We start from the raw sequence: 24,912 nt of genomic DNA on the forward strand, positions 1-24,912 counted from the left end.
AGCTTTGGATCACAGGAGCTTGTAGTTCTCATTCAAGGTCAGCCTCTTTGTGCGCTGACAGTTCTCTGATGAGCTTACAAGGCTCACAATTAAGTTTTGCTGTATGTTTAACAAATTAAGACATTAATAAGGTTTACTTTTTGAGAATTATAAATTTTTTATCATACAATTGGATCGGCTTTTGTAATGCTTAAATTTTTGTGTAAAGCGGTTCAAATTTTGGACACATCTAGTACAGTAATATTTTGGAGAGAGAGAGAGAGAGAGAGAGAGAGAGAGAGAGAGAGAGAGAGAGAGAGAGAGAGAGAGAGAGAGAGAGAAGACGAAGAAGAAGAAGAAGAGAGTTTTAACGTCGTAGGAAACTATCCCAAGAGACCTTAAAGATCTAGCCGACGAGGAGAGTTGAACTCAAGACCTGTTATTCAAGAGGGAAATGGCATAACAAATCTACCACACTTGGGTGATAGAAAGGTTATACCATTTTCCTCTTTTTATTAGCACACACACCCACATTCACACACACACACACACACACACACACACTCGAGAAGAAGAGAGTTTTAACGTCGTAGGAAACTATCCCAAGAGACCTTAAAGATCTAGTCGACGAGGAGAGTTGAACTCAAGACCTGTTATTCAAGAGGGAAATGGCATAACCAATCTACCACACTTGGGTGATAGAAAGGTTATACCATTTTCCTGTTTTTATTAGCACACACACCCACACCCACACACACACACGAGAAGAAGAGAGTTTTAACGTCGTAGGAAACTATCCCAAGAGACCTTAAAGATCTAGCCGACGAGGAGAGTTGAACTCAAGACCTGTTATTCAAGAGGAAAATGGCATAACCAATCTACGACACTTGGGTGATAGAAAGGTTATACCATTTTCCTATTTTTATTAGCACACACACCCACACCCGCACACACACACACACCAAGAAGAAGAGAGTTTTAATGTCGTAGGAAACTATCCCAAGAGACCTTAAAGATCTAGCTGACGAGGAGAGTTGAACTCAAGACCTGTTATTCAAGAGAGTTTTTTTTTTTGCAGAGAGAGAGAGAGAGAGAGAGAGAGAGAGAGAGAGAGAGAGAGAGAGAGAGAGAGAGGTGCGATTTAGCAGTTGCGCCTCTCCGAAGTCCGAAGGTCTCCTTTTGCTGCTTCTATGTGTCTCCAACAGAAGTTATGAACTCTTGCCTCACAAGAGAGCGTCCTGTCCCTCCCCTGCCTCGCTTAGTCCAACAACCACCATGATTCTTCACACTCGATGCTTAATTGGGTAAGGAAAAACCTACTCAAGATGCAACACCAAAAATGATGGTGCGACAAGAGATTAGGTCGGGCTACCTCAACATGCAGAAGCTCTCCTTGTGACAGAGTACAAGGTGGCATGACACACATCAACACATATAGTTCATCCTACAACATGCACAATCTCCGCCTCCTCAACCTCTTCCCTTCCAGCCTTCCCTTGCCCATATACAATCCCCTCCTCCTCCTCCTCTCTCTCTCTCTCTCTCTCTCTCCTCCATCTCTCTCAATCTCTCTAAACAAAAAGTCCACTTCGGCGCGTGCTCTTTCAAAGACTTTTTTTAAAAAGAGATTGAGAGAGAGCGAGGACAAAGAAAGAGAGGGGGAGGGATTGAAAAAAAAACCTAGGTTTAGTGTAATCCCACCTGTAAATTTGGAGATTTACCTCTAAATTTTATATTTTTAAATTTTAAAGTGTGAAAACCTGCAAAATTTAGAGAAATTTAGTGTCATTTGGTGTAAAAACCTTCAAATTTAGTCACTTTACCACTAAAATGCTCATAGGTAGGTTTGCCAAGTTTTCAGAACAAAGTTTTTTTCGAGCACTGGTCCCTGCTCATGCGTGAAAGAGTCCGCGTCTCTTTCAAAGAGATTTTTTGAAGGGTTTTGTTTATACTAAATAGTTGTTGAAAATGACGACGGTTGAACTTGAGGACTTTCTTGCCTCATCTATTGTGATTTTCCTTGCCCAATTCCTTCAAAACCAAATTTGTCAATGATTAGGGACCCTTAGATTTACCTTTCCTAGCCAACACAATTGTCTCAACATGGCACAATGTTGTTTGTTGTAGCACAACCAACCTCGCAGTTACCCCTTTGAGGGGGTTACCTTATGGGATGCTAAGGACCGAGGTCTGGGCCACATCATTCTACAAGATGACAGATGCAAAGACTACCATCCATTTGAATTGCTATGAGGCATTGATGGACGTACAACTCCCAAACAATAAATAGAGTACAAACCAAAATGGAGGTCTAAGCCGCATTAGAAAAAACATTTCAAAGGACTACAATGACAATCATACAACATGGCTCTAAGAAGTGTATTCAGCATAGGGGCATCACATATTGGGTGAGTAATCTGGGTCGAGGCACGACGGACAACTCATCAGACTAGGAACCGCGAGCAGTCTAGGAGCTTTGAGTTGTGCTCATATTAACATGAAAAATTTAAGAGAAGGTTTTTACACTAAATTTCTCTAAAGTTTGTAGGTTTATTCACCTTCTTCTTTGAATTTGAAGATGAATCTCAAACTTTGTAGGTGGAATTACACTAAACCTAGGTTTGTATCGATATGGGTAGGTGAAAGAGAACTAGCATGTGGACAAAGTTGTCATAAGAAAATTGTTCGTAGCTTTATCAACGTTGCGTACTCTTCTATCAAAGCATTTATAATCCCCCACCGTTACCACCTCCCTTGGCACGTTTGTCGCCACCACCTTTGGCAACACCACTAACTCCCACTTCCCCCCCCCGATAGAAGGTTGCCTATGATGGTGTGATCCAAACTTTAATATATACCATGATGTGGATTTTCTCAAAAGAATAGCCTCATTGCAATAATAGAGTTATTTTCAAGTTTCCTCAGTTTTCTCTATAGTAACTTAAAATGCATAGTATGTTATCGTACATCAACCCACAATAACTTGAGGTAGAGCAAGAGAGAGGAGGAGGAGGAGAAGAAGAAGAAGTGAAGAGAAACTCAAGCTCCCAAACTCTCCTTATTCATGAGATTTGTTTGAGTGGCAACAACCTTACTCTTTTAGTGTAAGTCTCGTGGTCCTACATGTAGGGAGGTAGGAATAGGAGATTTATATCAATTGGAATCATAGTGCCACTATTCCCAACAACGATCAATGGTGGTAGAAATGAGCTTTTAATATATGAGGGCAACTAGTTCCAAGAAGAGGATCATCAACATGCCATTATATGGGTTCCAATTGTTCTATCCCACCAAAGGAAACGTTCTACCAAACCCTTGTTCAAGGGGTTATTTCTGTCAAAAATTTGTGGTTGTTTTACCATTAGAATCAGGTGTAATCTTGTTTTAATTTTTTTTTGTTGTGCTTGAAGTCACCTAAAAAATCCTATTTGGTTTCTGTTTTGTATAGTGTGCCTTGGCCAATCTTGGTCATTTTAGGGATTGCTCGGAAAATCTCGCTCGAGATTTCAGATTCCTCCATATCAACCAAGGCATTGCCAAGCATGATTTTTTTTCTTCAATAGCCCCTGACTAACAATCTCATCCTAAATTATCTTTTCCATATCAACATCTTGAGTGGTGGCACACGCCTTTAAGATGCAAGCATAAGTGATTGCATATGGAGAGATGCCCTCGCTTTGCATCTACTGAAAATAGCTTCTTGGCCTTACCCTCGTTCGGCATATCCTGTAATCAATGAATTCCGAGGGACACCATCCCAGACATGTAGCTCCTCAAGCACTTTCTATGCATTCTAAAGGACACCACATTTGGCATACATAGCGACCAAGGCACTACCAAGCATGGAGTTTTCTTTCAATAGTCCCTGGTTAACAATATTATCGTAAATTCGCTTGTCGATAGCAACATCTTGAGTGGTGGCACACACCTTCAAGATGCAAGCATAAGTGATTTGATCTCAACAAACACCCTCGCCTTGCATCTGTTGAAAACATCGCGGAGCTTTCTTGCCTTGCCCTTGTTCAACATATCTTGTAGTCAATGAAGTCCAAGAGACAACATCTCGACACGTAGCTCCTCAGGCACTTTATGTGCTTTCTAAAGTGCACCACATTTGGCATACATGTTGACCAAGGCATTGCCATACATGATGTTTTCTTTCAAGATCCCTTGACTAACAATATTGTTGTGAATTCTTTTGCCCATGTCAATGTCTTGCGTAGTGCCACATGCTTTCAAAATGCAATTGTAGGTAATTGCATCTAGAGAGGTGCCCTCACTTTGCATCATGTGAAAATTAGCCACCCCTGATGGGCATATTCCGTTGTTAGAACACTCCAAGAGAGGGCATCCTAGATAGGTAGCTCCTCAAGAACTTTTTGTGCTTTCTAAAGTAGATGACATTTGGTGTACATGTCGAACAAGGCATTTCACTCCCTCTTTCCCTCTTTGTCTCTCTTGCTCACTGTTGCTCTCGCTTCTTCACTCGCTTGCATCGCCATGTTTGTCACCCCCCCATCATTTGGAGGATGGGTCATACACTTGTGACTATAATTACCAAATCTTATGGCTAATGTTATGCTCACAGCCTAGAGGGAAAGAACTAAATACTTTTCCTTGCAATTACGTGAAAGCCATTCTAACATAGTCAGACCATATGAAATATGAAAATTAATCATATCTACGTGTCAACAATAAAACATGCTCATGAACATAACATATCTTTGCTACATATGTAAACAACCATCCGTTAAAGTTGTTTAACAATACTTGCAACCTTAACACATCTTACTAGATGTCCAAAAATGTATGGCCACGAGAATTGTTTTTGATACAACGTGCTCAAAATGGTCTAATAAACGGATCTAACCAACGCCTAGGGACTCTGTCGCGATACATAATTGAATAAAAGGGACCAAAGTCGGTCTTGGAGACTCTTATTCTCTACCTATGGAACATGTCTCATATAATGATGTCAAGAAATAGGACATCCATCAAGTCTGAGACGTACTTATGTGTGGAGGTAGTTAAGTGTAAACATTTAGTGACATGAGTGAGAGGGACCCTCACATATAAACCTTGCTCCACATTGGCTAACCAAACTCCATGAGTTCCTATACCATGCTGCACCCTTGTAACTAACAACATGTGCCAAACAAAACACTACCATGTAGGTCTATAATTGCAAGGTACAAAAATGCATGTGGTACACTATTGTGCAAAACTTCTTTGCTCCTTCGCGACCTTTTCATATGTCTAAAGAGTGAAATGGATGAAAGCATTCTAGTATATACATCCTACTTGGAAAACTCAATCAAAACTTATTCAGAAATGAAATGAAACCAAATCATATACTTATTTAGAGGTTGAAAACAACATCCACTTACCTTAAAACAAGTGCACTATCCAAACCTAAAAGGTACAATTTGAAAGGTGCATTACCAAAAGGTCAGCCTTAAAATGCCTAGTATGTCTTTGACCTTCAAAACATTAAATAAAAGATTAGTGCAAATAAACAAATATTCAATTGGTAAACCTGAGTGTTGCCCTAGCAATCCAAATCCTATGGTTAGATTTTGCATGGAAACTGCTTAAACTATTAGTTAATTGTGATCAACACAGTCTACCATATCCAATAGTAAACTTACCCACTACTCCTCATACCCATGGAAATACCACTTGTATAGGCACAATCACTTGTATAGGCACAATCACTGCAATAAATTAAACAAAGATCCTCTCAATTTGGAATCTTATTCACAATCGGATCTTGAAATAATCATCTCTCCCCATGAAAAGAAGAGAAAGATTCCCAACACCCCAAAGAAGTTAGTCATACTAGATTTTCTTGCTGTTCAAACAAGAGATTACCCCATGGAGGCTCTCTTACACTATCCACATCATCCCATGAATTAGTTTCTTTATAGCGAGGCCATGCCTACTTGCTACCTACAAAAAAACATCGTTTGTATTGGCTTCACTTTGGGCATAAAGTTAATGGTATAAAGTGTTTGTCGTTATAATCATATACAATGATCACAAGCAAATATACCAACCTTAATTGTTATCAAGTAAAAGGTTACAACTATGATTAACTCCTCCAACAACATCAACAAGAGAAGTTCTAGGAAAAGTTATTGAAAACAAATAAGATCTTACCTTGTCTTACCTTCCAGCAAGTGTAATTCACCCTAATGATAAGGCAGATATGGATATTCTTGACATAGTAGTTGGTGTTATATTGGAAGCGCAAACAATGATGGGTGGAATGAAGTCCAACTAAATGGCTCCAATGATGGTCTCAATAGTTTGATCCAATACAATATGTGCCACCACTTGTATTGGCATGGATACATCACATTTCGACATTGCCAATTGTAAAATGTAAGCTTATATCTGTATTTTGCCAATTTTCCAACCTTGTGTGCCATTATCCTTGACCTTACCTCAATGGCTTCATGGGTTAGAAGCCGTGCTCCTCATTAGTTCTCTCAAGGAATGTTTCTTTGCACAACAGGGAAATCTTTTCCAAATGAAAGGTTAAAACATAAAAACACAAAAAGAACTTGAAATTGTTCAACCTTGTGCACCTCAGTGGTCAGTTGTCTTTAAAAAGTAGAAATAAATTCTCGCTTGGAGAGTGAGTTTTAGGCGGCTTCTATCGATGAATCCGGCTCATAGCCATCTATATTGACAAAGTGAGTGAGAGTTGTTGTATGTACTATGCATGCTCGTTGGCCCGTCCGATACTAACACCACGTGAAATAGCATTCAAACATATTGCAAATTTTCCCTAAGTTTGTATGTTGATAGCATATTCCAAGCTTTGGAAGCTTCTATGCAAGATGCCTAAAATTGAAGCCTCGCTTTACCTTTAAAAATTCATCAAGTTACTGTGCTCATAGCTATCTTTTGCATTTGCAAACATTTACATATCATGTAATTTGGAGGAAAAATGGATGTTTTTCAATGGTCTCCATGCTCACAAAAGAAAATATACATTAACAAGGTATAACATGCCCTATTGATACAAGAGAAATGCTTAACAAACAAAATCCAAGCAGCACGAAGAGATGCACCAGATGGATGTGGCCAATCAAACCTTCAAAGAATAAAAAAGAAAAGCAAATTTTGCAATTCCTTGACTACATGTGTTGTATCTATCAATCTATTGCACCCTATATAAATAACTAAAATAGTAGATATCTATGGTGACAAATCATTAACGTTATCCATTAAATTCCTATGGATCCAATGCATACGAACAATGCTTTTTCTAATGCTATCCCAAGCAGTTAAAACACAATTTTTATGCCTTTACTCTTTGCAAATCTGTAGTTGAAAGTCTCTTCTTGGCCACGTTGACCGAATTTGTTTCCCTTTGGCTAGCTATTGCATCCTTTGAGATGAAAGTGGTGATCAACTCCATAAGTTTCTTTACTTGAGTGGCAAGCAATTGGACTCGGACTGCCAACTTACAAAATTGGTCATCAAAATTTTGTAGATCATGATGAGTGACGTACTCCTTTGCTTCAAGAAAATTACTAGTAACCTCCAAAATTTCAAGCACATTCTGGGGAGGAGGAGTGGAATACAATGGAGAAAGCTCAAAATGAAAAGATGATTTTTCAAAAGCTCCATATCCAATGAATCAAACACAGGGTGGTCCATGACGTATGGCATGAGCTAGTCATTTGTTGATAACAATCGCGAATCTTCATAAATCACCGTTCAAGCGCAAGCTTTGCCGATAGTTGAAAGCCCGTCAAAAAATACCATGTCTAATCTGACTTCATAAATCGTCGTCCAAGTGCGAGCTTTGCCGATAGTTGAAAACCCGTCAAAAAAGAATGTGTCTAATCCAGCTTCAAAAAACCGTCAACTTCAAGATCGCAAAAAGGTTTTTGCAAGATATTATTGCCTTGTTATCAATCAACCCGGGGTTAATACTGTTTTTAGAGTCAAAATCTCCGTCGACAAAGAAGGTAAAAAATATGCTTACTTGTATGATGCTCAGAACTTTTTGTAAGTTGCTAAAAATGGAACGGTGATGAGAGAGGAGGAGAGAATGAAGGTTTGGCCTAAATGTGTCTATGAAGGCATCTTATTTTAGCAAAGTTAGTATTTTAAAATTATAATGTAGGTAAGCTCAAAAGGTACAATGATAACTACTTATAAGGTAAAGGCTCTTTGCACCTCTCAAACTATATAGAGTTTTTTTTCCCAGAGCCGATTTGTGGCTTGATGAGGTGAATTACATGCACTTGGAAGGCTAAATATTGAAAGTTTATATCATTTAAATGCCCACTGCGTGTGCTGTGTTGTTATATGGCTATATTTTGGACATTGAGCGTAAGTTGCCTGTTGCTTGAGCCATAAATGCAAAAAAGCACTTTTTGTTAGTGTGAAAGTGCGATGTGTGTGTATGTATTGTGAGGGAGAAAAGAGAACACGACGGTGTGGGTGGAGTAGTGGTACAAAGTATTCACTCCTTATTCCTTTTTGTATATAAAGGAATAAGGGAGTAGGTTAGTGAAGGGATCGGTGGGTGGGCGGACATTATACGTCTTTCCTAGGGCAAGTAACATATCACCTTCACCCCAATAGCCTCCCACTTAAAGGAAAATGTGCTGAGAAGATGGTCCTACCACCTAAACTAGTAGTATACACAAGAAAATAAGTGAGAGACTCTCTCAACCTACATCCACTGGCTCGCTCATTTGATCTACATGCAACCGTATCCGCTCTAGTAATAAGCAAGTGTGTATCCATGCTAGAGCCTGCATGCAAATCTCGCAGACATCTATGTATGGTTTGCATAGCTCCACAATGTATCATGCTAGTGTTAGCCATTGCATGACTGACAAATTCTCCCACTGAAGCTTCCAAGTCGTGCCTCGACACTAGTAGGTTGTACATGAGATCCTCAAAAGCTGACAAAATCTGCACAAATTAGGTTGTACTAGCCTCCTCAATGCTATCTACATGCACTGCATCATTAAGACTACTCTCATCAAGTACGGATGTGCCATCGTTGACACTTTGGAATAACTACATCCCTCTTATCCATATGCAAAACTATGCATCGTGGCATCAACTCATCACCCCTAGTATGAGAATATCAAAGAACTCCATGTTCGTCATATCTGCTTGTGTCTTTAGGGAGTAGACCTGGTATACCTCTGTCTGCACAGACTCCGATGGCACTTGTTGTGTCTTACTAGAGCATTGACACTCTACCTCTTGTCTCTATAGATTCTACTAACATGTTCTGCACAGCTAAAAGCTCTGTTTTGTGAACATGGTGGAGATCCCTCACGAAGGAGACACATTTTGTCTCTTTCTCAATGTATGCCAACAACAAAATCAAGACTATGCTTTCTCGTACATCAGATACATGCATAGGATATACCAAACCACTTCGAGCTCCTCTAACAATCACTAGTGATCTGCACTGGGGAATTTTTCCCTCTTTAGGAGGTTTTTCCCCCCGTACATTGTATATACGCCCATCACTCTAGGGCTATCTATCTTTCCATTGCACACTAAGTAACACACTCTCTATTGTGTGCCTTGAGCTTCCTTTGTCTTCTCCAAGTTGTGTGCAACCCTAATTCCAACAATTGGTATCAGAGCAGGTTACGTCCTCCCGGGCTTAGTCGCCAGCAGCTCCAGCACAAGCTTGCTCACTCTCTCCGATTACAGTGAGGTTTGGCGAGCGCTCACAGGTTGACAAATATTTCAGGATAGCTCATAGAGCTAAGTCTGTTCATATTTTTGATTCAGCCTCATTTCGACCTCCGTTTCCACTACAGGCAGGTCTGCACATGCAATTTTGTCATTTTGTGGAGAATTTCTGTCAATGCCGTTTTTTGCATAACAGGTGCCTTGCAGTCTTTTATGGTTTGTGCTATATAGCACGTGTTGTTCCCGCTCCGTTTCTCCTATTCGAGCAAATTTCACATCAGGTGCAACATTTACCATGGCTGACAACAACACAGATGTCTTCAAGATGTTTGCTAATGAGGACAGGTTAGATGGGGACAATTACCCTATGTGGGCTTATATGATGCAACACGTTTCTTGTGTCAAAGGGCGTCTGGAATATTGTGCAGGGAATTGATGTACGTCCTAGTTCTGAGGATGTAGGCGATGTTGAGGATGTTGCAGGTCCTGCTGCAAGGATTACTTCTATTAGAGTTGTTTTGCCTACAACAGAACAAGCTCGTTGGGATGTAAAGGATGCGCAGGCTCATGCATTGATTGCGTTGTCTGTGAAGCACACCATTGTTCCTCACATCCGTTCAACAAAATCTACAAAACAGGCTTGGGATATTTGGCTGGTCTTTATGCAAGTCGTAATGAGGCTAAAATTGCTTTGCTGCGTAAAGAGCTGGAGTTGAAGATTATGCACGAGGAAGATGATATAGACACTTTCCTTGTTGATGTCAAGGATATCAATGAGAAACTTATTTCTGCAGGTGAAGTCATTTCAGATAGTTCCCTTGTGCAGATTGTTCTTGATGCCTTACCAGATTCCTACCAAACTTTTGCTAGTACTTGGAGACTGATGACCCAAGGAAATCCTAAAGTTGTCAAGTTTGATGCATTATGCACATTGCTGTTGCAAGAGTCACTTTCCAGGAAAAACAGGACTAGGCAGCTTGCAGTTGAACATGCTTTTATTGCTTCTCAGAGAAAAGGTGATAACAACAATACAACTACTTCTTATGGTTCTGCTGCGAGTGGAAAAAATTCTATTCCTAATGCTTCTGCTGGCAGCAATTTGTCTGGAAATTCTGGTGATAAGGGCAAAAAGAAAATGCATTGCCATTATTTTAAAGCTAATGATCACTTGATCAAGTCGTGTCCTAAGTTGAAGGCCAAAGAGGCTAAGAAAAAAGAGGGTGGTTCCACTGCAAATGCTGGTTTCACTACAAATGCAGCCATTGTTGAGTCTTCTATGAAAGGAGACTGTGTTGCTGATGTTGATGCACAATGGGCTTTTAGCGCAGAGTGCACTTACAATCCTGCAATCCATGATGCATGCTTGTTAGTTGGCTGCAAATTCACACGTGTCGTATTTCGACAGTGGTGCTACAAAGCACATTACCTCACATCGTGAATTGTTCACCTCTCTCGAGTTTATCCCTCATGGGAATTCAGTCACTTGTGCCAACAATCATTGCCTCTTATCCGGTTCAGGGAGTTGAAAAGATTGTGCTTACTGCTGCAAATGGCCGTTCTTTCACACTTGTTGATGCACTTTATGTACCTGGGATCAAGAAGAATCTTTTTTCTGTATCTGCACTTGCTAGACTTAGACTTGTAGTCAAATTTGTGGATGACAGATGTACAGTTCATGATCTCAGTTTTGGTGATAAAATTGTTGCATATGGGCTTTTGTGCCGTGGGCTGTATAAGCTCACTTTGTATGACAAGTGTGGACAAAATTTTGCAAATGCTGTTGTAGATTCAAGGGCTATTTCAGATGCAAAACTTTGGCATGCACGTTTTGGTCATTTGAATTTTGCCAGTTTGCTGCGTTTGCAGAAATCTGATATGGTTGCTTCTTTGCCGCCTCTTGAAGCACCTGTCAAACATGTTTGTGAAGGCTGTATTTTGGGTAAGATGTAGCGTTCTAAGTTTCCAAAGGATGGTTCAGTTCAGGCCACATGCAAGTTGCAGCTTGTGCATAGTGATGTTTGTGGGCCCATGCAAACTCCGTCCTTGAGCAATTACCTTTACTTTGTGACTTTCATTGATGATTACTCCACGCATGCATGGGTATTTCCGCTTAAAGCGAAGTCCGAAGTTTTTATGTGCTTCAAACAATTTTTGGCTATGGCCGAAAATGTCTCGAAATGTACTACGGGCACCCTCCGTTCCGATCGAGGGGGGGAGTATATGTCTCATGAATTCAATGCATTTCTGGCTAGTCGTGGGATAAAAGACCAATGTACAGTGTCTTATACACCTCAACAAAATGGTATTGCTAAGAGGAACAACAAGTCACTTACGGAAATGACACGATGTATGGTAAAAAATCAAGCTTTACCGCATTCTTTTTCGCTTGAGGCCATCATGTGTGCCACTTATGTACTAAATAGGTGTCCTACTAAAGCTTTGCACTCTATTACTCCATATGAAGCATGGCATATAGAAAGCTTTCTATTGAGCACATGCGTGTTTTTGGCTGTTTGGCATATGCTTTGGTGCCACATACACAAAGTAGAAAATTGGATGATAAGGCTGTCAAATGTATTTTTGTTGGTTATAGTGCTGAAAGAAAAGGTTACAGGTTGTATCATCCCCAAACAAAACGTATTCTGGTTTCACGGGATGTAGTGTTTGTGGAAGATTCTATTCAACCCTTGCTGTCATGTACTAGAGACAATAATGTAAGCTCACAAGACATTTATGACACTTTGTTGCCTCTTTTCAGTGGTGGAAATACGAATGTAAGTTCCAATGAGGCAAATGTACAGCCTATGGGGGTTTCCGAAAATGTTATAGATCAGCCTATTACTGATGCAGATGTACATGATGTACTTGATGAGGAAAGGGTTGAAAATGAGCAGGCTAGAGGTATGCCAAAATGGCTGGTGCACACTTTGCGTGACAGTAAATTGGATGCACCTTTGTCTAGTCGTACTCATTCAGGCTCTCACCATGCATCTTATGCATCAGATTATTATGCTTTGGCTGTGTCTAGCTTACATGATGTTGCCTTGAATATCTTAACAAAAAAAAGTTGGATTTTTATCGAGTTTTACACTCAAACCCTCCAAATTTAGCCAGTTTCCTTCAATGCCACCCTGAAAAGTAGCCTAGAATTTTCAATTTTGGCCCTTAAAATACACTTAAGGCCTGGTTTTTAATGAAGTTGCCAATGATAGTAATATTTTTTCTCATTTTAGAGAGAGAGAGAGAGAGAGAGAGAGAGAGAGAGAGAGAGAGAGATCTAAGCATCTTCTCTCACTTAGCATTGTTCTTTCTTATGGATACCACCTTATCTCGAGCAGACACAAGCTCAAAACAGATTGAATGTGTTGCAAACAAATTAGTATGCAAAGTCACTGCAGCGACCTTCCCTCTTGTTGAAACTATCGTTCTAGATTTAAACAAGCCTCTAGTACCACCTTTTAGGGTATGGCATGGCTTTGATCTTCATAGATTGGAGCTGAATTCGCCTCTTATAATTGATGGTGGCATGAATATTCCACATGACCAAAGATGTAAAGCATATTCCGACAATGATGTTCCCATTGTGTGGTGGATGGTATGGCCTTCTTGACATCTGCCATATTTTCTCAAACAATGATTCAAAATGGAAAGGAGCAGCATCTTCAATCTTTGTGAAAGAAGTTGTTCAATTGAAGCTGTGAAGTTGTCACATTGTATGGTAAAAAGATCCTCAATAGTTTATTTGTTTCCAACTAACTTATTTCAATTATGATGATGTCTTTCTATAAAATTTTAGGCATAGAACTCTATTAATTTTGATTGTTGTTTTTGTAAATTGATTAAAAAAAGCATATATTGGTCAATTAAAGAAAAACATGATTTTATTGTAACAAAAGAAGCCTTTCATAATTAATGGTGTTTATCGAACATGTGTCGTGTAAAAAAGGTGCCCTTGTATGAAGATCACAACCTTGTAGTATGGGCAAGGCAAGACAACATGGAAGGGCCGATTGGTGTATAAATGAACTAATGAGGTGCAATAAATTGCTATCAAATTCATGTGGCTAAGAGGAGGAAGGGTGCAAATGCTCTCAAGTTTAAATGACAATCAAGAACCAAAGTTAGACAAGGGAGCACTTACCTTACAAAAAGAAACATAGGATGACTTGAGCATTAAGTAAAGGTCTAAAGCTCTTATTAGTCTATGAATCTTACTTCATGCTCAAACATGTGAAGCCCAAGCGAGGAAAATCCAAGCCAAAGAAGAGTAGAAACAGAGGAGATTACAGTTAGATAAATAGACATTGAGCCAGAAGATAATATTTTCAAATATTGTACTACTTTTTTTAAAAGTAAACTTTGATCTTTTGGAATTTAGGAGGTAGTCTATCCATTGAAAACTCTTTTTGTTGTAGTGCATCAATATATAACAAACAATAAATATTTTGTTGATGATAAAATTTACTATATTGCATACAAACACTAGCTCGGGTTTGTCTTTGCTCGAAAAAACTCGCTCGGTGCGTGGTAAGACTCGTCGATATGTATGCCAAATGTGATGTCCTTCAAAAAGCACAGAAAGTGCTTGAGGAGCTACCTCTCCGAGATAATGTCTCCTGAAATTCATTGATTGCAGGATATGCTAAATGGCAAACAATAAATATTTTTGTTGATGATAAAATTTACTATATTGCATACAAACACTAGCTCGGGTTTGTCTTTGCTCGAAAAAACTCGCTCGGTGCGTGGTAAGACTCGTCGATATGTATGCCAAATGTGATGTCCTTCAAAAAGCACAGAAAGTGCTTGAGGAGCTACCTCTCCGAGATAATGTCTCCTGAAATTCATTGATTGCAGGATATGCTAAATGGGGGCAAGGCCAAGAAGCTCTGGGCTATTTTCAGGAGATGTAATCACTCATGCTTGCATCTTGATGGGGTGTGAAACCACTCAAGATGCTGATACAGGCAAAAGAATTCACGATGAGGATTTTAGTCATAGGCTATTGAAATAAAATGTTTTGCTCGGCGACGCCCTCATTGGTATGTATGTCAATGTCGTGTCCTTCTAGAAAGCACAAAAGTGCTTACGGGGCTACCTGTCTGGAATGCTGTCTCTTGGAATTCATTGATTGCAAGATATCCCAAACAAGGGCAAGGCCAAAAAGCTCTAGGATGTTTTCAACGGATGAAAAGTGAGGGCATCTCTCCGATGCAATCACTTACGCTTGCATCTTGAAGGCATGTACCACCACTCAAGATGCTGATACAGGAAATGATTATATTGCTAGTTAGGGGTAGTTGAATAAAAATGTCATGCTTGGCAATGCCTTGGTCGATATGTATGCCAATTGTGGTGTTCTTTAAAAAGCACAAAAAGTGCTTGAGGAGCTACCTATCTGGGATGTTGTCTCTTAGAATTCATAAATTGTAGGATATGCCAAATGTGGGCAAGGCCAGGAAGCTCTAAGCTAATTTTAGCGGATGCAAAGCGAGGGCATCTCTCTAGATGCTATCACTTATGCTTGCATCTTGAAGGCATGTGCCACCACTCAAGATGTTGATACGGGCAAAAGAATTCACGATGAGATTGTTAGTCAAGAGATGCTAAAAGAAAACATAGATAAAATCACCTACGCTTTCGTCTTGAAGGCATGTGGCACTATGCAAGACACTTGATATGGGCAAAAGAATCCGCAATCATATTGTTAGTAAAGGGCTCTTGAAAGAAAATATCGTGCTTGCAATGCCCTGGCCAACATATATGCCAAATGTCATCTACTTCAGAAATCACAAAAAGTGCTTGAGGAATTTCTTGCCCCGTGTGCCCTCTCTTGGAGTGTTTTGATTGTGGAATATGCCCAAGAAAGGCAATGCTAGGAATCTTTGAGCTATTTTCAAAGGATGCAAATCGAGGTCATCTCTCCAAATGCAATTACCTACGCTTGCATTTTGAAGGCATGTGACAATAAACAAGACATTTATATCAGCAAAATAGTTTGCGATGATATTGTTGGTCAGGGGCTATTGAAAGAAAACGTCGTGCTTGGCAATGCCTTGGTTGATATGTATGCCAAATGTGGTGTACTTTGAAAAGCACAAATAGTGCTTAAGGAGCTACTGGTCTACGAGGTTGTCTCTTGGAATTCATGGATTGCACAATACGCCGAACGGGGGAAGGCCAGGAAGCTTTGGACTATTTTCAGTGGATGCAAAGCAAGGGCATCACTCCATGTGCAATCACTTATGCTTGCCTCTTGAAGGCCTGTGGCACCACTGAAGATGATGTACGGTCAAAACACTTCACAATTATCTACGTTAGTCAATGGTTGCTGAAAGAAAACATAGATGAAATCACCTACGCTTTCATCTTAAAGGGATGTGGCACTACGCAAGACACTCATATTGGCAAAAGAATCCACGATCATGTTGTTAGTCAGCAGTTATTGAAAGAAAACATCGTGCTTCGCAATGCCCTAGTCAACGTGCATGCAAGACGTGGTCTTCTCTAGAATGCACAAAAAGTGCTTGAGGAACTGTCTGTTCAGGATGCCCTCTCTTGAAGTGTTGTGATTGTGTGCCCACCAGGGGTACGGCCAGGAAAGTCTCGCCTATTTTCAGAGGATACAAAGTGAGGGCATCTCTCTAAATGCAATTATGTAGGCTTTCATGTTGAAAGCATGTGATACTACACAAGACACTCATATGGTCAAAAGAATTCACGATCGTATTGTTAGTCAAAGGTTGTTGAAAAAAAACATCATGCTTGGCAATGCCTTGGTCGGCATGTATGCCAAATGCAAAGTACTTCAAAATGCACAGAAAGTACCCAAGGAGTTGCTTGTCTCGTATGCCCTCTCTTGGGAGAGTTCTAGTTGTGGAATAAGCCCAACATGGGTAGTGCCTAGAAGTTTTGGGCTATTTTCGGAGGATGCAAAGTGAGGCCATCTCTCCCAATGCTACCCTTGGATTTTGAAGGCATATGGAACTACACAAGACACTGATATCAGAAAAAAAAAATCACGATGATATTGTTACTCAAGGGCTATTGAAATCAAATATCGTGCTTGGCAATGCCGTGGTTGATATGTATGCCAGATGTGGTGTACTTCAGAAATCACAGAAAGTGCTTAAGGAGCTACCTGTCCGGGATGTTGTCTCTTGGAATTCATTGATTGCAAGATATGCCGAACGGTGCAAGGCAAGGAAGATCTAGGTTGTTTTTAACGGACACAAAGTGAGGGCATCTCTCCATATGTAATCACTTATGCTTGCATCTTAAAGGCGGTTATCAAGAAGCTATGCCCTATTTTTAAAGGATCCAAAGTGAGGTCATCTCTCTAGATGCAATTACCTAGGCTTGCATGTTGAAGGCATGTGGTACTACGCAAGACTTTCATATGGGCAAAAGAATTCACGATCATATTGTTAGTCAAGGTCGCGCTTGGCAATGTCTTGGTCAACATGTATGCCAAATGCGGAGTACTTCAAAAGACACATAAACTACTTGAGGAGTTGCATGTCTCGTATGCCCACTCTTGGGAGTGTTCAGATTGCGAAATATGCCCAACTGGGCAGTTCATGGAAGTTCTAGGCTGTTTTAAAGGATGCGAAGTGAGGACATCTCTTCAAATGCAATTATCTACACTTGCATTTAGAAGTCATGTGGCACTACACAAGATGTTGATATCGACACAAGAATTCATTATGATATTGTTAGTCAAGTCTTGTTGAAAGAAAACATAGTGCTTGGCAATGTCGTGGTCAATATGTATGCCAAATGTGTTGTACTTCATGAATCACCAAAAGTGCTTGAGGAGCTACTTGTCAGGGATGTTCTCTCTTGAAATTCATTGATAGCAAGATATGCCGAATGGGGGCAAGGCTAGGAAGCTTTGGGTTGATTTCAATGGATATAAAGTGAGGGCATCTCTCCAAAGGTAATGACTTATGCTTACACCTTGAAGATGTGTACCACCACTCAAGATGTTGATAGGGGCAAAACAATTTATGATGAGATTGTTAGTCAAGGGCTACTGAAAGAAAACATAGATGAAATCACCTACACTTTCGTCTTGAAGGCATGTGGCACTATGCAAGACACTGATATGGGCAAAAGAATTCACAATCATATTGCTAGTCAAGGGTTGTTGAAAGAAAATAGTGTGCTTCGCAATGCCCTAGTCAACATGTATGCCAAATGTCATCTACTTCAGAAATCATAAAAAGTACTTGAGGAGTTGCATGTCTCGTACGCACTCTCTTGGACTGTTTTGATTGTGACATGTTCCCAATAGGGGCAATCCCAGGAAGCTCTAGGCTGTTTTCAGTGAATGCCAAAGTGAGTCCATCTCTCCGGATGCAATTACCTAAACTTGCATTTTGAAGGCATGTGGCACTACAAAAACACTCATATCGGCAAAAGTATTCACGATGATATTGTTAGTAAAAGGTTGTTGAAAGAAAAGGTCGTGCTTGGGAAATGTGGTGTACTTCAAAAAGCACAGACAGCACTTTAGGAGATACCTATTTGGGATGTTGTCCCTTAGAATCATTGATTGCAAAATATGCTGACGAACGCGGGCAAGGCCAAGAAGCTATGGAGTGCTTTCAAGGAATGCAAAGCGAGGGCATCTCTCCAAATGCACTCACTTATGCTTGCATCTTGAAGGCATGTGGAACCACTCAAGATGTTGATACGAGCAAAATACTTCACAATTATATATGTTAGTCATGGCTACTAAGAGAAAACGTAGAGTACTATCAAAAAACTTGTTTACATCTTCAGATTTACAATAAAGACCAAGCAATGAATAAGAGTGAGCAACTAAAAGAGAGCAAGCTCAGGCATGAAACCTAAAATGAAGCCCAATTTTATTAATTCCATATGGGAATTGTGATAAATTTAGATGTACATATAGCTAGACTTTATCATTCTAGACAAAATATCATTCACGGATTAATAAGGTGATAGTTGGGCTCTAGAGCCAAAGGAAGACCATGGAAAACAAACGTTGCCCATCTTGCACCAAGCTTTGGTCTTGTTGACTACAATGTTTACAACCCAAACTACCAATCTTAACAATCTCACCTTGTTAATTTTACCTATGTATTTTCTTGTCGATTTGTTCAAGGAATTAGCAATTCACATTGTAGGTTGTAAACTCTAAGGTAATGTGGAGAAAAACGATGAAAATCTCATTAATATTTGCCAATTCCTTGCTTAGCTTTCCCCTTTTTTTCGAAACAGCATCCCGTTCTGATTTCGCCTAAACAAATGGTTCCAAAATTGAAACGACATATCTAGCAACATTAACTTTACAAATATCTCCAGGCTCAGTAAAAGATATGCCCTTCACAAAATAAAATTCATTTTTTGCGCCACTTGTCACTGCTTTCAACTTTGGCTTTTGGTATGAGAAGATATCCTCTCAGATACCCTTTAAACAACCCCAAAACCAAAATTGGATGGATCTCCTAAATGGCTCTAGGCTTCTTACTCGGTCCAAATCAATTCATTAGACGGAATCTTCACGAGATTCTTGAATCAAGCTCAAAAAAGTAAAATCTCCTCCCTTTGCCTCTGCCTTCGTCCCCTTTGTCGCCCCCTCCGTCCCCTTCGCTGCTACCTGGCAGCTCCTCTGCGCCTCTCACCCGCTGTGCACATCCTCCGATTCACTTCTTGTTGAATGCCATTGCAAATCTCTTGACCTAGTCTCATCGGCTACGCATAGCCATTGCCGATCAGCGAGAGCTTCCCAAGGTCAAGCTCTGTAGTTGAATGCCTCTTCGGTTGAGCTTGCCACAAGCTGCTGAAGCCGGGAAAAAACGTAGACAGCAAAGGAGGTTGCCATATGAGGTTGCCAAAGGACTGATCTCCCCCTTCTAGCTCCACATAACACCTTTCCACGAATACCTCCCCTAATGATTTTCCTCAAGACCTCCCCGCTCAACTCTAATCTTGGGTCTCCTGATGCCTCGCAACCTGGTGCTTCCTACGACGTCTTTCCTCAACCCCGTCTCTACCTCCCTCCTGTTGGACTCACATCCTGCGTCCATCTCCTTCATGTGTAAAGCACAAGACACACCCACACCCTCAGGCCAGACTCGTGAAAAAACCTCCAAAATGCAGTCCCAAGAGAGGAGTCGACATGAGCCTGTTCACCAGCACTAATTGGCATTAAAAACCAGAAGCATTAAAAAAACCCAACTTGCACTCCTCGAGTCCAGTTCAAATTGTGAGGTATTCCGCCATCTGACGACTCTACCCCCGACCTGCGTCAGTCTGCATTGCTCGTTCTACCCCGTCGTCATCTACCCTGCTCTGCTTGTCCTATACTCCAAGTTCAACTGCCTCCCACTTGGCTCATGACAAACCAAAGCGACTCTAGGCCTCCACTTGCACCCTCACGCGCACGCATGCGCGCGCGCGCGCGCGCACACACACACACACGGAGAGAGAACCACCTACACAGTTGGGCCATAAAATGTCTCGACGCGTGCTCAGAGAGAAAAAATCGTTTTTTTCCTTATTTTTTTCAACATTACCCGTGCACGACTCTACCCGCCCTTTTCCTGTTGAAATAAAACAAGGTATCATCTAAGAGACCCTTTAAACAACCCGTTGAAATAAAACAAGGTATCATCTAAGAGACCCTTTAAACAACCCGGGATACCTAGTAGCAACATTAACTTGAGACTCGTATTGCATCTTCCACTCATACTAATTTTGTGGTCTCTCAAAATTAAGCAAAGACACAAAAAGGCAATTTTACCAACACTTTTACCTCTACTTTGTGAGGCATTTCTGTCTAGAGCCTTGAAATTTCTACATTAAAGTTAAGCTTCTTGCGAAATAATAAGCATGTTGACATGCACTCTCAATTGATAAGTAAACTAACAAGCATGTTGACATGCACCTTTTCTAGTCTTTTGGGATCAACTAGAGGAAGTAAAAGGCATCCTTACCAATGGTTTTACCTCTGCTTTGTAAAATGTTTTAGCTTGCTTGCAATGTCACCAAGCAATCTTTTGGAGTTCTCCTTTTGATGTTGGCATGCCCTTTTCATGGGCTAGCAAACTACTAACTCTTTTTGCTCCTAGTTTTTCTCTTGTCTTGATATCTCCAACCAAAGTAGGACCTCAAGACCTCAAACTTGCTAATGATTCAAACAAACTTGTGTGCTTTTAACATCAAATTTGTATGCACAAAACTTGTTTTCTGAGACTACACAGCTATGCATGTCTACATGCATATTTTTTGGGCTCGTACAATTCCAAAATTGCGTCTTGAAGAAATAAACCTAAATATAGCTTGTCAACACACTCTATGTTTGCCTCAAAAAATCGTTCTTTGAATTGATTGATGTCATCTTAAAGACGGTACCTTTGCAATGGGACTTCTTGTAGACAATGACACAAATAAAAACTACTAGACAGCAGCATTTATGATTTTGGTTGCTCGACAATCAACATGCACACAAGAAGGTGCAAGAATTGAAGAATCTTCACTCCATGAGAAAGAGTGATATATCTTTCAAGTGAGCATGGGGCTACCTTACCAAATGACAAGACCATTGGTGCACCAAGTCACGTACTAGAGCTAGACGAACGAGCTCATGACCGCATGGAGAAGCACAATAAGGACACTAAGAGAAGAACCATTGTTGGAAAAATAAGAGCAAGGGACATCTCTATAGCAAATGTCTTCCAATAGCACTCAAAACACAAAATCAACACCACAAATCGTATAAAAAAAACTCCCACAAAACCACCACTCAAAGGTAAGTGATGCTATGGAAGTTTACAAGCACATGCCCACCCAAAAAAACACCATGGAAGCTAGCATGTACGTACCCTGGCATGGAGTTACAACACATTCCAACAACCAATGCACTTGAGGAAAAGAGATTCTCCCCTTCACCAATTGTATCTTTAAGACCACAATTTCAAAGTGTACATGAGTCACAAAACATGTAATCTTTCGCAACTTACTCCACACCAAACTGACTGCAGGCTACCCATATCTTGTATCTACGAGAAACAAAATGTATCTTCTAAATTACAACTACGAAAGGGATGATTTCAAGCCCAAAATTCTTTGCAATTTCTAAAACAAGAGTAATGAAGACACCAAATATCAAATCTATGCATCCCTATACACAAATTTAGCACGAATAGCAAGCTACCATGGAACAAATATTCGTTGGAACGACTAGTCTAAGACAAAAAAAACTACATCAAAAAGCATGATAAAGCCACAACGACTCAAAACCTGATTTTTTTAATATTTGGTCGAAATTTTTTTATGTTTCTACATAAGTTTTATTTATATACAAATCATACTTCAAAAAACTTACTAACAGGTACTTACAATAACCCGTCAGCTAGTGCTACACTAGCAACTTGCCCTACATGTACATGTGCTGGCTAAAGCAAGCTAAAAATCTCACAAAAAGAATTGCACACACCCTTTTGACACACGACATCATGTGCATATGTACAAATTTACAAGAAACGCGGAATCAAAATGTACGCAATATAGTTTGCCACACCCATTCATGATCAATTTTTAGTTGTCATTAGAGTAACTGGTTCACAAAAATGATACATGGGATCCACAATCCTAGCAAAAGTAGGGTACACAAAAAAGAAAGAATGGCCGCACATAACTTCAAAGAGTATTTGCAATGTCTATAGCCAAGAGGGTTTCCAAAGAATTTGGTTGCAGGCTTGGTGAAGAGGTTGGTTGCATGATTAGGTTTGAGGATTGCACAGGGCTTGAGACAATATACATGATAGATGAAATGATTCTAAGAGAAATACATGTGGATAGCCAACTCTCACTATTGTGCTTGATGAAGCACAAGAAAAAAAAAAAACCAAGTAGTAAGGCAATGAAAAGATTTGCATCTTAAAGACGCCTTAGCTACACTTGATACTAACTTTAACCATTCCAAGAAGAATGACGTTTCCTTTCTGTTAGGGTTTACGCCAAGTGGCTAACTGCATGTCTAATCTATTATTTTGTTCATATAGAAGAATAAGGAGAGTGAGAAAGAATTCTACATAGCTCCACCAAAGACTCTTGCAGTGCGCACATGAGTGCCATTTGCTCAATTTTTCACTCAAAAAGTTGATGGACCCACCTATATTTTGTCCTCATCCCCATCATGAATCGATTCCAATGATTGAATCCTTACCAAAGTTGAAGAATCTTTCGATCCAAACACCTCCATTTGAGATGGCGAGGAAGTTCTTTATTGGTTGAAATCCTATGTGAGAAACGTACAACGCCCTCTGCAAAAGCTGTCGTGCCAGTTTGACAATATCGGCAACCTAACGGGCATCGCTGTTCAATGTTTGCTCTCAATCTTTCAACACAGAGGCATGATCAGATCGATCGCCTCTCATGTGCACACTGTATCTGTCCCTCTCCTCTCCTCCTCTCCTTCCCTCTTCTTGCACACCTAGCATGGGATCCCTTCTCGTATCAGAGCGAGGTGCCCCAAGCTCCAGCTTCCTCCCACCCCACTTCGTGCAGCTCCCCTTGGAGCTTGGAAGCAATTTTTTTCGGATCAATCCTTAGAATCAAGCAAGATTTTGAAGTGAGGTCCACTAGCTGAAAAGTCAGTGCTGGCAAAGGCTTGCAGAGCATCAAGCGAGTGTGGGAGTGTGTGTGTGTGTGTGTGTGTGTGTGTGTGTGTGCATGTGTGTGTACACCCAAATCCGAAGCAACTTTGGAAGAGAATTGGTGCTTACGAGCTGCTACAAGACCCAAATCGTGCAAGCCTTAGCCTCTGAAATCGAGCAGCTCGAACTGCCGAGCACTGGAATCAGAGAAGAATGAGCAGTTGATAGTCGACTTGGAGCAAATTGAAGCTTGGAAAGCCTTGGAGAAGCAAGAACAACACTGGGCATAAGGTGGAGAGCAAGAGCTCTGTAGTAGGTCTTCACTCTAGGAGAAAGGGGAATTGATTTTGTTTAATTTTTTTTAAGGGACACACCCACAATCTCCACGAGCAGGCAAAGCTGAGAGAGAGAGAGAGAGAGAGGAGAGAGAGAGAGAGAGAGAGAGAGAGAGAGAGAGAGAGAGAGAGTCACTGTCACGCCCAAATCAAGTTGGCAAAATGGGTCTCTCAAGGGATTAGTCATGGCCCTAAGATTGTAGATAATTCTGGCCTCTCGTAGTCCAGAGGAAACTAGTGACAAAAGCAGACGCCTTCGGTTTCTGGGTGCATAGTCCTGGTCATTCTTCTTGTATACTTTTTTGGTGTATGAGGGGAGCGGCCGGGCGTGCCCTACCCGATTCCGAAAACAAAAACAAAACAAAAGAGAGAGAAAGAGGAGGTCTAGCTCACTACAACACTCTGCGCGCTTTTCGACGCACAACATTTTGACGCGCCGTACCTTTCCACGTGCATTTTGACGGGCATGCCCCGTGTCGATATACGCATCGATACGTACGTGGAAATGTCTGTCGAAAGGCGCGTATTTCCACGTGTATTTCCACGCGTACATCGACGAAAAAAATTTGGGGAAAAAAACCAAATTCGCGCGTAGGCGATCATTTTCGCCTGCGAGCGTGCGTGCAGATCTAGCCCCTTCTTGGAAACCTACAGTGTAGGTATCGTTCTCCCCCCCCCCCCCCCCCCCCCCCCCCCCCCCCCCCCCCCCCGTCTCCCTCTCTCTCTCTGTGTCTCTCTCTCTCTCTCTAAAGCTACATTGTTGTGTGTGTATGTGTAGGAGAGAGAGAGAGAGAGAGAGAGAGAGAGAGAGAGAGAGAGAGAGAGAGAGAGAGAGAAAGAGAGAGAGAGAGAGAGAGAGAGAGAGAGAGAGAGAGAGAGAGAGAGAGGGAAATAGAGAAATAGAGAGAGAAAGAGAGATAGAGAGAGAGGGAAATAGAGAGAGAGAGAGGGAAATAGAGAGAGGGAGAGAGATAGGGAAGTAGAGAGAGAGGGAAAGAGAGAGAGAAATAGAGAGTGATATATATATATATATATATGTGTAGAGAGAGAGAGAGAAGGAGATAGGGAAATAGAGAGAGAGAGAGAGAGAGAGAGAGAGAGAGAGAGAGAGAGAGAGAGAGAGAGAGAGAGAAAGAGAGAGAGGTAAAGATAGAGAGAGAGAGCCAGAGATAGAGGAGAGAGAGAGAGAGAGAGAGAGAGAGAGAGAGAGAGAGAGAGAGAGAGAGAGAGAGAGAGAGAACTAACTAGAGATAGAGGTAGAGAGAGAGAGAGAGAGAGAG

The sequence above is a fragment of the Adiantum capillus-veneris genome, chromosome 26 (genome assembly GCF_014529385.1).
Source record: "Adiantum capillus-veneris isolate H3 chromosome 26, ASM1452938v2, whole genome shotgun sequence".
NCBI classification, from domain to species: Eukaryota; Viridiplantae; Streptophyta; class Polypodiopsida; order Polypodiales; family Pteridaceae; genus Adiantum; species Adiantum capillus-veneris.